Genomic DNA, 17731 nt, shown 5'->3' with positions numbered 1-17731 from the left:
GGGAGGTAATAAGGTTTTCAATAAGATGACAACCGTATTTGTCTGTAGCCAAATAAGATCAAGGTCAACGATACACTCAGAAATGTTACTTCAAAATGTAGTGAAACTGTTCGTTTGATACAAAAAGAGTCATGATGGGATTTATAAAGACTTTTTGCCTGACAAGCTGGTCGTCATTGTAGGCTGGTCAAATTTGCCCTGTGTGTTGTCTTTAAGGTATGACGCAAGGTGAAACTGTGTAACAGATTCGTTTCCTACACACTTGTAGAACTGTGTGAAGCTATTATGTGTTTTATTCAGTGTGATCAGTATTTACACATAAAAGAAAGTTTTATGGAGAAGTATTTTGAATAGCATGTTTACCTGTCTAAGGTTAATTATTTAAGTTAAAGTTTGCAGCTTATTTTGTGTATGCCCAGGAAACCCAGATTGAAGTCCTTCAACATTACAGTTTAGTAAATTAATATTGAATCAGTTTGACTCTACTGTAATTTAAACTACATTAGTATAGTAATCTAAATTATGTTTGATTGACATAGTGCTTTTCTCCTAGAGAAACACTATGTTAAACTGTATAAAAACAATCTAGGGTTAGATTGGGGTTAGGGTTAACCCTAACTCCATCACTAATCTCAAATTGAGTGGTAGAGATGGCTTAATCTTCAAATGCTTTATGAAAGTAATGGTTCAAAGATGCATTTTCTCTAGAATTGAGCTCTGTAGCCCGACTCTAAATCTGTTCTAGTGGAAAAAGAATGATCTGCCTGAGGTCTCAGGCCTCAGGCCTCTGTGGTTCATTTCATCATTTCATAAGCTTGCAGAGAAAAGGCATAAAGAGAATGTAAGTTAAGTTGTGTCCATCTAATTATTGTAGTTGAAATAGAGGTCTACCCCTTTTGGTTTGTAAATGCATCCAACCAAGTTAATGTTAAGATTATTTCACTAAGTTGGGACGCTCTGTTTTAAAAAAGAAGTTAGGTCCAAATCTGAAGCATTTCAACTAAATGACACCGACAGCAAGTTCTACCAAACCTTAGTCGGCTTCCTTTTTCACCTGTCAACTGTTGAACCTAGACATGCATAAATAACGCTAGGTCTACAGGTCCTTCTCAAAAAATTAGCATATTGTGAAAAAGTTCATAATTTTCCATAATGTAATGATAAAAATTAAACTGTCATATATTTTAGATTCATTGCACACCAACTGAAATATTTCAGGTCTTTTATTGTTTTAATACTGATGATTTTGGCATACAGCTCATGAAAACCCAAAATCCCTGTCTCAAAAAATTTGCATATTTCATCCGACCAATAAAAGAAATGTGTTTTAATACCGAAAAAGTCAACCTTCAAATAATTGTGTTCAGTTATGCATTCAATACTTGGTCAGGAATCCTTTTGCAGCCTTCAATGCGGCGTGGCATGGAGGCAATGTGCCTGTGGCACTGCTGAGGTGTTATGGAGGCCCAGGATGCTTCAATAGCGGCCTTAAGCTCATCCAGAGTTTTGGGTCTTGCGTCTCTCAACTTTCTCTTCACAATATCCCACAGATTCTCTATGGGGTTCAGGTCAGGATAGTTGGCAGGCCAACTGAGCACAGTAACACCATAGTCAGTAAACCATTTACCAGTGGTTTTGGCACTGTGAGCAGGTGCCAGGTTGTGCTGAAAAATGAAATCTTCATCTCCATAAAGCTTTTCAGCAGATGGAAGCATGAAGTGCTCCAGAATCTCCTGATAGCTGCTGCATTGACTTGCCCTTGATAAAACACAGTGGACCAACACCAGCAGCTGACATGGCTCCCACTATAATTGCCTCCACTGTATGTAGGCAATTATAACTAATTTTCATATGTCCTTAAAGAGTACCTAAAAGCTGAACAACTTATTTCTCCTGACAATTTCTTAAAACCACTTCTTGTTCAACCAACATTTTAATATGCTTCATTACTGACTTGTCATCAGCTGATGGATTCAGAACATGTCCTGAAGAGTCCACTAAATTAGATGCTGTTTTGTTTATAAAATCATGCCTTTACAATTTGTATAAATGCATGTCATTAAACAAAATCATACCTGAATACTGCATTAAAAGATCACTTTTACAAGTACTGAAATTTTGTTTAACTTATTTCTTTTTAATAAAGACATTGACAGACAAACTGAACCGCATTCAATTGACCAAGGATAAGAAATTGTTCCACCAGTACACACTTTGTGTATTCTTTGGATTAAGAAATAAGTCAGAGCTGCACATATTAATAAAAAAAAGAAAAGAAAAGTAGAAGATCCAAAAAGATGTCTTGGTTATGTTAGATACTACAGAATCACTGGGACTGTAGCCATTTAACTGCTCAACATAAGCACAAGTGTTATTACTCCACTTGTAGTAAAAATAGTAAAACTATTAAATTAACTACAATTTCTCTTATTACCTAGAAAATACACTAGATGTACAGAAACATAAGTGAAAAAGAAACACACTCAATGACATGCATGTGGAAGTAATTACAGCTCTAGTAAGCCCTTTTAGAAAATACAAAGGCACAAACAAATTAACTATTAAAAAAAAAGAATCAACAAGATTCTTTTTTTTTAAGATTCAAGACACAAGATTCAAGACACTGCCCATTTGGAAACATGAAAGCACAAGAACAAATTGTAAGGTGTCTCTTTGTGACTTATGAGCAATATATGATAATATATGACTATTATCAGTCACTACTGAAGTCGTCGTCAAAGGTAACGCTCTCTGCTCCTGACAAAGTCTATAGATCGGGGTGTCCAAAGTCAGTCCTAGTGGCCCGGCATCCTGCATGTTTTATTCTCTCCCTGGTGGTAGAAACAACCTTTTCAGCTTGTCAATGTTCTTCTGATATGGTTGATATGGTATTTTGTATTTTTATCTTTTTATTATCTTTTTATTATCTTTTATGTTCTTTGATAATCATTATTCTTTTTATTATCTTTTAACTTGTTCTTTGCTTTATAATTTGATATAAAACTTATTCTGCTCAGATTATTGTGCTCATACGGATCACGTGAACAGGGCGTGCTTGGCTCTGGTTGACTTGGGTTGGGCTCTGATTGGTCTGCTGGTTCACGCTCTCAGCCCATGATTGGCTCATGGTCGGAGAGCGGCTACCTCTGATTGGATGGCTCGCCTGCAAGGATGGAGATGGCCACTCCCCCTTTGCACGCAGGCATCCCTTTCTTTAAGAGATAAAATACGAAAAAGCCCGCGGTTTGAGTCAGAGTCTGCTGTGGATCGCGTTCGAATGCCCAGCTACGTTGATGCTACGTTTGTCTCTAGGCCGAAGGCTCTCCGACCAAGTTTCACGAGGTAAGCGCTGGTAACTTGAATGAATCGAGCATCACGTGTTTAGTCATAGAGTGTTTTGTACTGTATTCTGTGGGGAATAAATCGAGCATATTTGTTCTAGCAGTAACAGTGTTTGATGCATGTTATTTTGCTGTAATCTGTGGGGAAATAAATCGAGCACATTTAATTCTAGCAGAAACAGCGTTTGGTTTCGTTATTGCCGCCGATCTCCTTCGACCCTGATTTAAAATTTCATAAAACATCTTCTTAGGCCATCTAACGAGCCATCATTTGATGCAGGTGTGTTAAACCACCTGCATCTTTTCTGATCTTGCGATGAGCCTTGGCACAAGCTTTGTCCATCTGTATCTGCACAAACATACACAAACAACATCAACTATGTCAAAGATGTTTATGCAGTATGTACCAGCAAGGTTATACAATGCCTGGTCAGTGTTCCTTACCTTACATTCATGGGCTTTGCCATGGAAAATTGAGAGAAATGGCTTCATTTTAAGCAGGTGTTGGAGCTCAGGACAGCTTTTTGTTAGTTTTCAAGATTTGGCCAGTACTTACATGTTACATCTATGGAAAAAAAAGTGATTGTCTGTTGGCCAGCCTTTGTTGAAAGAACAAAGCTTATGCAAATATTTCATACTATCTCGAAGAGCACTAAGCAGCACTCCATGTCTACACACCGCTAGCTCCAAGCCTCCTCACCCAGTTTGCTGCTGGATCTGTGAGAGATCTCCCTGGCTGCCCACCACAAAATCTAGAATGCATACAATTCAGTCAGGCAAGCTGTTATTACAGGCTAAAAGGTTACTGTTATTATACATTTACAATCTGCAGTCTTACATTTTTGGTTGATTTGTGTATAAGGTCCACAAATTTTCCTACGTTTTCATCCTTGGCTATGAAAAGGTCCTGAAATATAGCCTGTTCCTCCAATCTGAAAACAAAGCAATAAAATACACTTCATGAGGTGTTATTGTCCAAAGGTAGTGAACATCACTAACATATACAAAGAATTATTATATTTTACACATTTTACAATACCTTGCTGCATTCTTTAAATGGTAATACTTGCAATTTCCATCCACTGAAACTGAAAGCACATCTGGGGTACAAGCTTGACACTTGAAGGGATCCTTCCTTAACATCTTATCCAACTCATATATTATGACTTCCCGCTCAAAAATCATTTCAGGAAGCTGTCAGCCGAGATCTTAACTGTGATTTAAAATGAGAGATAAAAAAAGAAAACATAAAATAGGACATAGGTGTCCAAATACCAGGCATCAAGAATAGGTTAGGTGTCTTTCAAGTTTTAGGTGTTTCTCTGGGACAAAACATCTCACTCAATTAATTTTGATGTTACCAGGACTTCATATGATCTGAATGCAGAATGAATGAGGTGGTACCTCAGCCATTTGATTCAAGTGTGTTTAACCAGTTACACCAAAATGTTGAATAGCATAACCACTCAAGAATAGAGTCAGACGGCCCTTCTGGGATATATACGTCAAAGTACTCACACAGCCAAAGTTGACAGTTATTTAAATTTTGATAATATAGTTTTTTATATTATGGTTTTGAGTCATTCAAAGAATTGTTATTCATACCATTGAGCATGACCACAGTGACTGCCTGTCCTGGGTGTACCCTAGCAACACTCCCGACCACAATAGGGACAAGGGTGTAAGAAAATGGATGAATGTAAAGAAAACAAAACTTACGCCACCCTGACTTAAGGAGACGGCATGGTCAGCAGGTGACATGAATGCAGATGTGGCTGATCTACGGGCGGGGGGGACGGAGAGATGACGGAGTGGGAGGAGAGGCAGCTGGAGAGATGCTTCTGGGTCTTTTCTTCTTCTGAAAAGACTGAGAGGATGGGACAACAGGATGAGAAACAGGAACTAAATCAAGCACTATCACAGTCTCTTCCTGGTTCTCTGGTATCATCATTGGATGCTCCTCAGTAAGCATCCCAGGCTGCTCCTCAGCTATGGTCTCTGTCTGTTCAAAGATCAGGTTCTCAGCTCATCAGTTCTTCATCTGGCGTGCAACAGCAATAAATAACAGACAGGAGAAAAGAAATTTGCCTGTACTGACGCAAGTTCATTTTTAATTCAAGTAAATGACCTAGCTGCAATCAGTGTATTCAGACAGGGTTCAGAACTTTAAGATCATCACAGCCTAGGGGCACTGATGTTTTTAGCAACCCTCCAATATTACAAAGTGGCAACAACAAGCATGACTATAAACATTGTTATGTGACTCTATCATGGCTAATTAAACGTATTAAGCACAGGTACAGTGTACAAGTACAATTAGCCTCCAAGAGGCTAATTTAGCTAGCTTCCACCGTATATTTTCCGGCAAAAAAAAAAGTTACAAAAGTGTCTTCAACCATTCGCATCACAGTCCTACTGCCATCAGTAATTTTATAACGTAACACTTTGGAGTTATTTTTGGTTTTAGAGTACAAAAACATTTTGACAGATGCAGATTTCTACTCACCGGACTGCAAGTGTCGCATAGGATGACGTCAGCTTATTCTTCTTCTTGGGTTTTTGTGGGATCCGTCCTTATTTTTATTTCAATCAAACATATTAAAAGGTCCAATAATATTAACCAAGTATGTTAAATTTGGGCATTTATTTTGAGTGAATTATTGGAAAAAATCCAAAGAAATAAAAGGCATATTGGAAATATAGGTTTTTAAAAAAGCGAACAAAAATAAACAAAACAAAACAAAAAAAAAACTCCGGTTTTTGATTTTAGTGAGTTGTTTTTAAATACCTAATTAAAATCTTATGACGGATACGTTTGGCTTTTGTATTTTTAGTAAATTCTTAATATCCTGTTCAAATTCGCAGATAAATTATAAATAAAGGTTTTTAAAAAAAGGTTAAAAAAAAAAAAGGTTCTATTAGCGACACGCGGCTGTTATCACCGATAGAATGGTTGATAACAGCCTGCTATCAGGCAGAGCAGGGACGAACTGAGGACATTCAACGGGACTGATAACCACTGATAATCGCCATTCTATGGGATGATAACATCCGAAGCGGGTGCCCGTTTCATACCGGACCATTTACAGCTCCGGTGTTAACGCTATAAAATGAACGCTCACTATCATGGTATCACCATGGAGGGATTTCTTTATTTAAATGGGTTCATTTTTCAGAGGGATACAAAGTGAGGGTATCGTGATTTTAGTAATTACATGTGTATAAGAGTTATTTTCTGTTGTCCTTCCATGGAAGTGGGCAGCTTTCAAACGGAAATAAAACACTTTTTAATATAAGTTGCTGCTTTCACATGATCACATTACTGCCAAAACATCTGTACAAAAATACCAGACAAAGTGAACCACAGCAACGTCATCAGCCGGTGTAACGCTGAACTGATGTGGTGAAGCTACCAGTAGCAGGAGCGCAGCTGCACCAAAAGCTACAAACACTGAATAGGAGAAGAAGAAGAGCTGCCATCGATACCGTTGCAGCCAAGCATATTTTAATTGGGGCCTGCCATAAGCAATGCATAGGGAGAGCAGTGACTGACCTGCGAAGCAGGTCAGTCACTGCCTCCATATGGGGTTCCATTTGTATCAAAAATAAGTAGAAGTCAATATGTGCAGATGTGTCGTTGCTATGTGTCGTTGGTCTATGTCGTTGGTCTATGTTTTATATGTAGATGTTGCATTTGTCTAAGTTGCATATGCGTTCGCTGCATATGTGTTCGCTGCACATGTCTACGTTGCATATGTCTATGTTGCATATGCGTTCGCTGCATATGTGATGAACGTTGTTGGTCCATGCTGTTGGTTCATGTCGTTGGTCCTTGTCGTTGGTTCATGTCGTTGGTCCGTGTTGCTATTGCCTGTTTTCTGCACCATTAAAAAGTCCTGAAGTAGGTCATGTATGATCAAAATGTTTATTAGATATTACAAAAATGTTGGTCTTTCAATATCAGTGGTTTCAATAAAATTGTTTTCAAAATGTTAAAATTTCGACCTCGTATTTTCTTTAGGCATTAGTCAGGGCAGCTAACGAGGCCAAGGGGTCCTGGCCCAGTGAAGGGGGCGCTAAATTTCTTTTTAAATCTGTGATATATCTTCATTTTAAAAAGAATTTTCACTGTTGGCATGTATTTGAACTTCTCTCTTTTATTAAACTGAGAGAATGTGTCATTTTAAGGGAAAAAATGTTGTTTCAAACTTTCATGACATGTCTACAAATCCCAAATAAGTGGCTGGAAAAAGGAAATTGAACATATAACAAACAGCTGGAAGACCATATATAGTGTATATACAGTGTACAGGTACAATTAGCCTCCAAGAGGCTAATTTAGCTAGCTTCCACCGTAAATTTCCGGCAAAAAAAAGTTACAAACGTGTCTTCAACCATTCGCATCACAGTCCTACTGCCATTAAGTCCTAAAACTACCATCAGTAATTTTATAACGTAACACTTTGGAGTTATTTTTGGTTTTAGAGTACAAAAACATTTTGACAGATGCAGATTTCTACTCACCGGAGTGTAAGTGTCGCATAGGATGACGTCAGCTTATTCTTCTTCTTGGGTTTTTGTGGGATCCGTCCTTATTTTTATTTCAATCAAACATATTAAAAGGTTTATAGAACAGTTTTCATGCAATCACAAGCGCCGTCATTCAAATCCTATAGCTTTTTAAGTTTTTTCCTTTCTGAATAGCATTAGCACACCGATTATAATCCTGTATATTATGAACAAGCATGTAGAAAAGGTTATCCAAATACAATAAAAGTGTATCTGCTTCTACCAGGTAAGAAAGGTTTGAAATAATGTGCCAAGCTTAATTAAATAAATGTTTGCCTACGGAAGAGGATTTGGGAAAGAAAACCGGTCATCATTCTGACTTTAATCTAAAAAAAAAAAAAAATCTTGCACATCAGTTGGTGTTAGAAAAATGCTATAGGCGCCTTATGTGGTTTAACACCACAATATTTTTGTTTCACATTTTTACAAGTGAAGTATGACTGTCCAATTAGAAATGAAAACCTTTGTCCCCACATGAGACTATATACTTATAACATATTACACTCAACTGACTAAACATAATGAACAATTTTTGAGTTGATTCTTTCCATTATTTATCTCTGGATTTATAAGCAAGAAACATTAAAAAAATTATTTCACATTTAATTTGTATCAACCTATATGTAGTCAGAGCTTTAAACTCAAATCTTACAAAATAAACAGAGCAAAATCTTTTCATAAAAATGTATTTATTACAATAACATACAAGCAGATATTCAGCCAATGTTTTTGGAAACATAACAAAATATTCCTATAATTTATGTATATAAAATATGAGGAGACAGTGAAGAAGACCATGTCAGGAGGAGGAAGAGGATCACTGGGAGCTGAGGCCTCTCCTCCTCAAGAGCCGCCTGCCTGAAACAATAAAAGATAAATATAAAAAAAAAGTTCACACTGCACATAAGAAGCCAACCGGAGGGAAGAATATATTTCTCACACACACACACACACACACACACACACACACACACAAATAATAGGAATTTACAAACTACAAAAAAATAAGAGGAAGGGAATATTAGTAGTATTGGAAGAGAACACTGTGTTCTTCAGAAGATATAAGTATCTTCTGAAGATAACATCTTCAAAAGTATCGAACTCTCCAGAGAGGAATATTATATTTTGACACACATATCAAACAGCCCAGATAGCACATGATGTTAAATCAACGTTGAAAAATAGTTAGAATCGTTGATTTTTGGTTGAAGTCGACAAATGACGGTGGATCAACCATCAAACAATCATCCAATCAAACCGTTGAAACTGTGACATTGAATCAACGTTTTTTTGTGGTTGGAATCTGATGTCTGAAATGCCGAAGTCTGATTAATGGTTGATTTTTGGTTGAAGACGACAAATGATGGTGGATCAACCATCAAACAACCATCCACCTCTAGCCAAGTAACCAGTGTTGAAACTGTGTCATTGAATCAATGTTGTTTTGTCGTTGAAATCTAATGACTGAAATGCTGATGTCTGATCAACATCTGATCAATATTGAATCAATGTCAGCTGTATTGCCGCACCCCTTCCCCTCCTCTCCTCCTCACCAGCGCTCTGGGTCAGAGTATTTTATTACTGAGCGGGGGTTATCACATTTAAATTAACCACTGCAGAGGATAGTCGGTGGTGATTCCTTTCTGTACATTTTTTTACTTGTTCATAACAATTCTCACTGACTGTGTGTGTGATATATTGACACAAAAACATCTATAACTTACTACAAGGAGTGGAGCGGTCCACCCCCACCGTTTACATGAGTGGGATGTCCCAAACACACAGCTGCTTTGCTGTTGGCTTGTTGGAAAATATGTTAATTCAATGTTGAATTATCATCACAAAGGTTGCATGTTTGGTTGAGGTCGACAACTGACGGTGGATCAACTATAAAACAACCATTCAATTCTAGCCAATTAACTAATGTTGAAACTGTCATTGAATCAATGTTGTTTTGTGGTTGACATCAAATATATGAAATGCCAACGTCGAATCCAGTGTGTTTCACCACTGGTCCTCCAGCCCCTACAAGTTTTAGGCATTTCCCTAATTCAACACACATGATATTAATTGACATCTGATTAACGGGGTTTTGCTGAACTGAAAAAACGCAGGCCAGTTTGATAGACGTCAAGGTTTGGGGAAGAACTACCCAGATAGCACACAATGTTAATTCAATGTTGAATTATGATCACAAAGGCTGCATGTATGGTTCAGGTCAACGACAGAAGCTGGATCAACCATCAAACAACCATTCAATTCTAGCCAATTAACATTCATTGATTGAAATGCCACATTGAATCCAGCGTTTTTCAGCACCGGCACCAGGCACACTGCCCTGCAAGTTTTAGGCATTTCCCTAATTCAGCACACATGATTTTAATTAACATTTGATTAACAAGGTTTTGCTGAACTGAAAGCATGCAGGTCAGTTTGCCTTGAGGATAAGGTTTGGGGAAAAACTAGTAATCAAAGTGTTCAATCAATGTAAGGTGTTTTTTGCACCCCTCACCACCGCCTGCCATTCAAACGCCCAACCCCCTTCCCTCCACCTGCCAAAAACACACACACACCTCTTTCCCCCCACCTGGGCCCATCTACCCCTCAATCGGGTGAAACAACTTTAATTTTAAGTGAGGGTTTTTCATTTTTCACATTTTATTTTTTTAAAAGATTGTTTTGGCTAGTGGCCTTTATTTGACAGGAAGGTGGGTAATGCAGCAAAGGTTGCCAAGGTCAGGAATCGAACCTGTGACAGCTGTGTTAAGGACTGAGCCCTTGATTGTGGTTTGTGCTTAACCCCTGCGCCACCACAGCACAACCCCTTTTAGGTGAGGGTTAATCACGTTTTAACTTAAGCACTATGTGTTGACAACACAGTTGTGATTCCGTTCTGTACCCAGATTCACTAGCGCAGGGGTCACCAACTCCAGTCCTCAAGGGCTACCATCCTGCAACTTTTAGATTCACCTCTGCTCCAAAATGTCTGAATTCTCTCACCAGCATTCATTCCTCTCTGCAATAGGCTGGAAACAAGCAGTTTATTTGATCCAGGTGTGTTTGAGCAGAGACGCATCTAAAAGTTACAGGATGGTAGCCCTCGAGGACTGGAGTTGGTGACCCCTGCACTAGCGGAACAAGTCAGCGTTGGGCCGGGGGGCGGGGCTAATTACCGGACCCCTAACGAATCACCAGGCCCCTGACGTTTATCGCCTGCGCTACCAGAAACTGTTGAGCGAGGGGCGGGGAGGTTGGTCTGCGAGGAGGGGAAGGGGTGCGGCAATACAGCTGACATTGATTCAATATTGATCAGTCGTTGATCAGACATTAGCATTTCATTCATTAGATTTCAACCACAAAACAACATTGATTCAATGACACAGTTTCAGCATCGGTTACTTGGCTGGAGGTGGATGGTTGTTTGATGGTTGATCAACCGTCAGTTGTTGACCTCAACCAAAAATCAACCCTTCTGACTATAATTCAATGTTGATTTACCGTTGTGTGCAATCTGGGCAGTTTGTTGCATCCCTCATCACCTCCTCATCTCCCCCTACTCCCTCCCAAGCCTCCCCCACCCAGCCGGTCCTCCCAACCTTCTCCTTTTTACCCTCTCTCATCCCTTCTTCCCTCCCCCTCCTTGAGTTCTGGGTCAGAACATTTTATTACTAGGTGGGGGTTAGTCATGTTTCAAATTAAGCACTACATGTTGAGAACATGTTGAGGTTGTGATTCCTTTCTGTACATTTTCTTACTTGTCTGTAAATATTATTACTGACTGTGCATAATGTGTTGACACAAAAACATCTACAAGTCTCTACTAGGAGTTGTACAGTCCACCTCCCCAATTTTACACTTGTGGTTTGTCCCAACCAAAAAGCCACTTTGCTGCTGGCTTGTTTGCTACCGGCTTCTGAATTGAATTCTCCGCTGAGCACTTTTATGGTAAGTTTTTCAATATTACTTTGATCTTAAATGTGGTTATTGAAAAATAAGGGCATTGTTTTGTGCCCATAGTAATCCTGGTTATTTTGGGGCAAAACGGATATTTTTAATAATTGAGGTCATGTCTCCTTTTGTATTATTTTCATCCTACCCACCACTCCAGGCCTAAGTATGAAATCCTGTGAGATTTTGTGGGATTTGAGTTTTTAAAATAGGGCGGGGCCTATTGTTTGGTCTGGGAGAGCATGTGGTGGACAAGAAAGTGTAAGGCTGGCTGCTCCAGGTGGGCTTTAAGTTGTTGTGATAGTAATCACTTGTTTTTAACTTTTTATTATGATATGCTTAGGGTCGTGCTTAAATGAGCCTCTGTATCAGAACAGCTGAGTTGGATGATTACATGACCGTCTGCAGCCATCAAGAAGTGCAGAAGGTTAATCATCCACAGATTCAATCGAGGTGAGTCAGAAGGGAAACACTTAACATGTAAGGCAGGTGAAACACTGAACTAAACCTGCTAATGACTGATTCAGTCTGTTGATCCTTGGATTGGTAACTGGTTAAATTGAACTGGACTATTGTTACTTGTGTGGGATCTTTATTAGCATATAGACACTTTTTAAGGAATTTAATCAACTTATTTGGAAATATTTGTAGTTGATGGAAGATTGAACCAGCTATTTGATGGAAGTTTATTCTGTATAAATTATAGTTTTTCCAACTACACTATAAATCACCTTTTGTTCTATTTATTTGTCTCTGGTGTGTTAAATAAAGCCTGATCCTCCCTGAGTTTTATCCTTAGGTTTTCTGCAGAAAACAGCCCTTTATTTTAAATATTGATTTAATATCAATATCATAAATCCTACACTATACTGCAGCTTGATGGGTAAATGCAGTTGTATATGTAAACATTAAGATAAATATTAATGAAAGATTAAGATATTAATTTAACAGTGAGTGTACATGGGGAACTATATGGTTTGTATTTGTTCTCAGACCTGCACTGTTTAATCTTTCATTGTGTTTCAGAACTTTTCAAATGTTTATCATATTTCTAACCGGCACCTTCCTCACTTTTATTTTTTTCAGCTGTTGCTCTGCAGTTTGACTGAAAGCTGACTCTTGAGGACTGCAGCAAAACTGTCAAGAAGCGGCTCCATTATGCGCCAGAATGAGAGGAAGACATCACAAGGAATCAAAGTGACGCCAACCAGAGTCAAACTGGGGTTACCACAACTTGTACTGTTTCCCTACTTCATACAGTACAAAGCTTAACCTCATGGACTCTGTTCTTCTATGGACAACAGACTGTTTTGACAGTCAAAAAGGAGTCAAATATGTTTAAAGATCTGTCCCTCTTTTCTTAAATAAAATGTTAAATCAAACCCATGTTGTCATTTTTAAACTTTTGTACACAGTTTACCCATCATCTGCCAATAATATAGTGTTTAACACCAGTGAAGAAACTTTTAGTGGCATGTTATGATGTAGACCTATCAGACCTAAAATGTACATAAATCCTTAGCTTTCATTCAATATAAAAACAACCCAAATCTGCATGTACATCCACAGTCAAATGAGTGTTGAATCAACATTGATTCAATGTAGAATCAACACAAATATGCATGCAGATCCACGTTCAGATGATGGTTGAATGAACGTTGATTCCTAACTGATTCAATGTAGAATCAACACAAAATATGCATGCAGATCCACGTTCAGATGAAGGTTGAATCAACATTGATTCAAGGTAGAATCAACACAAATCTGCATGCAGATCCACGTTCAGATGGTGGTTGAACGTTGATTCCTAACTGATTCAATGTAGAATCAACACAGATATGCATGCAGATCCATGTTCAGATGAAGGTTGAATCACCATTGATTCCTAACTGATTCAATGTAGAATCAACACAGATATGCATGCAGATCCACGTTCAGATGATGGTTGAATCAACATTGATTCAATGTAGAATCAACACAAATATGCATGCAGATCCACGTTCAGATGAAGGTTGAATCAACATTGATTCCTAACTGATTCAATGTAGAATCAACACAAATATGCATGCAGATCCACGTTCAGATGATGGTTGAATGAACGTTGATTCCTAACTGATTCAATGTAGAATCAACACAAATATGCATGCAGATCCACGTTCAGATAATGGTTGAATCAACGTGGATTCCTAACTGATTCAATGTAATATCAACACAAATAGGCATGTAAGTTGACATACAGATGATGGTTGAATCAACATTGATATGTCAGTAATGGTTGAAACCCTAACGTTGATTCAACATACAAGTCACCGACCACTTTCGATGTTGTTTCAATGTCGGCGTTCAACGTTGATTCAATGTTTCTGGCTGACATTGATTCAATGTTGTTTCAATGATTCTGTGCTATCTGGGAGTATACATGCAAACTCATTGAACTCTTCATGTCACACTTTGAGTCGCTACAATCAGATATCAAGCAGCAGAATACGACAAGGTGACTTGCCGAGATCAGGCCGCGGTTAGCGGGGTAAACACACTCCGCCCGGCCGCTGAGTCTGGAGCCGCCTGGCCCCGTTAGCGGAGCTGCGCTGCTCCGAAAACTCCGGAGTATATTTCAAAGAAACTGCATGAACTAAGTGCGTAAATGAAGCTATGAGGGCTACTTTCTAGCCTAAAAACACCTTAAAACAACGTTTTGTAACACACCTACCTCTGTATATCGCTGCTGGTGGCACAGTGCAATGGTGGCCATCTTGCAGGTCTTGTGAGAAATTCTGTTCCCCTGTGAAAATCTGTTCCCCCTGTGTCGGGAGCGCGCATTGCAGCCAGAGAAGTGGATCCGGCGGATCTGACCATTTTCACGGCGCTTCTGATCGATTTCTCGGTAAAAACTACTCGTATAATCATGTCAATGTTGTAACTTTCAGTTTAATCGGCAGAAATCAAAATAAAAATGCATACATAAATAAACGAAGTCCTGTGTGGAGGTCTTTTTACGCTGTTTTGTGTTATTTTAAACGCGAAGAGAATCGATCTTTTTTTTTTTTTTCAGCTTTTGTCTCGTAAGCCTGACAAATAAAAGTGAGTCAACAAACAGGCTCCCAACACGAAGTGTGCATTTATAATTTTTCATTTCTGATAAAGGAGGAGGGAAGCTGGCTGATAGCAAGGCACAAAAATAAAGACTTCCTGAAAAGATCAGAGTGTAAACTTTTTGGTCAATCCCGTTCTAATGTAAAATAAGGAAAATAAGGAAATGTCTAGTATGCTATCACACATAATTTTTGAGAATTTGGAAACAGTTACTTTATATTTCCCAAAGTTATAGGGGGAGAAGAGGAGAGAATGGATATTTCACCAGCCTGATAAAATCTGTTCCCCCTCTTAAAATGGAAACAAATTAATTTACCTGCAAGTCTTTTACTGTGTTGATTCCACTCATCATCAGCAACAAATCCTGCAAGTTTGAAAACATTAGCTCTTTATTTGCCAAAGTTAGGATGGGGGAACAAAATATTTTAAGCGCCTGATAAAATCTGTTCCCCCCCTTAAAATGGAAACAAATTAATTTAACCACAAAGTCTTTTAATGTGTTGATTCCACTCATCATCAGCAACAAATCCTGTGATTTTCATAACATTTGCTCTTTATTTGCCAAAGTTAGGATGGGGGAACAAAATATCTTAACCGCCTGATAAAATCTGTTCCCCCTACATAAAATGGAAACAAATTAATTTACCTGCAAGTCTTTTAATGTGTTGATTCCACTCATCAACAACAACAAATCCTGCAAGTTTGAAAACATTAGCTCTTTTTTTGCCAAAGTTAGGATGGGGGAACAAAATATTTTTGCTCTTTCAGCCACCTGAAATAATATGTTCCTCCTACATAAAATGGACATGTATAGTGAATTATTTTTCTTTGTTACCTAAAATGTGAATCATTAATGAAGCTGTTTATTTCAGTTTGCAGAAAAAACTCCTAGCAAAAGTGGTTGTGGATTTTCCTGTTTCCACTGCGGCAGTCTACTGCATGAGGTTGGACATTGCTGTGAGACTTATTCTGAACAGTGGTGATTATAACATTAATATTCTTATTTTGAGTGTTAATGAACATTTTTATCATGACTATAATTTGTATGTTTTGATAAAAAAAAATGTATTTAGCCAAAACTTAATACATCAACATGTGAAAACAGTTATTTAACAAAATTGTTTGTCTATAACTTAATTTCATTTCCTCTAATTATTAAAAGTAGATGCGGTTGAGGGTCAAGAAAACCCCCAACACCCTGCATATGTACACTTAATAAGTACAATAATTGAAACTTCAATAAAGGGGTTTTCTTGACCCTCAACCGCATCTACTTTTAATAACTAGAGGAAATGAAATTAAGTTATAGACAAACAATTTTGTTAAATAACTGTTTTCACATGTTGATGTATTAAGTTTTGGCTAAATACATTTTTTTTTATCAAAACATACAAATTATAGTCATGATAAAAATGTTCATTAACACTCAAAATAAGAATATTAATGTTATAATCACCACTGTTCAGAATAAGTCTCACAGCAATGTCCAACCTCATGCAGTAGACTGCCGCAGTGGAAACAGGAAAATCCACAACCACTTTTGCTAGGAGTTTTTTCTGCAAACTGAAATAAACAGCTTCATTAATGATTCACATTTTAGGTAACAAAGAAAAATAATTCACTATACATGTCCATTTTATGTAGGAGGAACATATTATTTCAGGTGGCTGAAAGAGCAAAAATATTTTGTTCCCCCATCCTAACTTTGGCAAAAAAAGAGCTAATGTTTTCAAACTTGCAGGATTTGTTGTTGTTGATGAGTGGAATCAACACATTAAAAGACTTGCAGGTAAATTAATTTGTTTCCATTTTATGTAGGGGGAACAGATTTTATCAGGCGGTTAAGATATTTTGTTCCCCCATCCTAACTTTGGCAAAAAAAGAGTAAATGTTATGAAAATCACAGGATTTGTTGTTGATGATGAATGGAATCAGTACATTAAAAGACTTTGTGGGTAAATCAATTTGTTTCCATTTTTAAGGGGGGGAACAGATTTTATCAGGCGCTTAAGATATTTTGTTCCCCCATCCTAATTTTGGCAAAAATAGAGCAAATGTTTTCAAACTTGCAGGATTTATTGTTGATGATGAGTGGAATCAACACAGTAAAAGACTTGCAGGTAAATTAATTTATTTCCATTTTATATAGGGGAAACAGATTTTATCAGGCGCTTAAAATATTCTGTTCCCCCATCCTAATTTTGGCAAAAAAAGAGCAAATGTTATGAAAATCACAGGATTTGTTGTTGATGATGAGTGGAATGAACACAGTAAAAGACTTGCTGGTGAATTAATTTGTTTCCATTTTGAGTAGGGGGAACAGATTTTATCAGGCGGTTAAAATATTTTGTTCCCCCATCCTAACTTTGTCAAAAATAGAGCAAATGTTATGAAAATCACAGGATTTATTGTTGATGATGAGGGAATGAAGACAGTAAAAGACTTTGTGGGTAAATTAATTTGTTTCCATTTTAAGGGGGGGGGAACAGATTTTATCAGGCGCTTAAAATATTTTGTTCCCCCATCCTAACTTTGTCAAAAATAGAGCAAATGTTTTCAAACTTGCAGGATTTATTGTTGATAATGAGTGGAATCAACACAGCAAAAGACTTGCAGGTAAATTAATTTGTTTCCATTTTAAGTAGGGGGAACAGATTTTATCAGGCTGGTGAAATATCCATTCTCTCCTCTTCTCCCCCATAACTTTGGGAAATAAAAAGTAACTGTTTCCAAATTCTCAAAAATTATTATGTGTGATAGCATACTAGACATTTCCTTAT

At 37.7% G+C, this 17731-nt stretch overlaps 2 long non-coding RNA genes across 2 annotated transcripts; both read right to left on the bottom strand.

Annotated features, from left to right (window-relative positions):
- Positions 1 to 2099: 2099 nt before the first annotated feature.
- LOC148156674 (uncharacterized) lies at positions 2100 to 4964 on the bottom strand. The gene is made up of 3 exons (XR_015764429.1): positions 4381 to 4964; positions 3786 to 4273; positions 2100 to 3690 (listed from the first exon to the last, which is right to left on the bottom strand). It is a non-coding gene; the product is annotated as an uncharacterized LOC148156674 (long non-coding RNA).
- A 3618-nt stretch (positions 4965 to 8582) lies between these two features.
- On the bottom strand, positions 8583 to 15056 carry LOC106910355 (uncharacterized). The gene is made up of 2 exons (XR_015764428.1): positions 14569 to 15056; positions 8583 to 8768 (listed from the first exon to the last, which is right to left on the bottom strand). It is a non-coding gene; the product is annotated as an uncharacterized LOC106910355 (long non-coding RNA).
- Positions 15057 to 17731: the final 2675 nt, after the last annotated feature.

This window comes from Poecilia mexicana, unplaced genomic scaffold (genome assembly GCF_051168715.1).
Source record: "Poecilia mexicana isolate PSO_F unplaced genomic scaffold, ASM5116871v1 scaffold_10, whole genome shotgun sequence".
Taxonomy (NCBI): Eukaryota; Metazoa; Chordata; class Actinopteri; order Cyprinodontiformes; family Poeciliidae; genus Poecilia; species Poecilia mexicana.
Note: the sequence above shows the minus strand (reverse complement) of the source record. Positions and strands in the feature narration are given on the sequence as shown.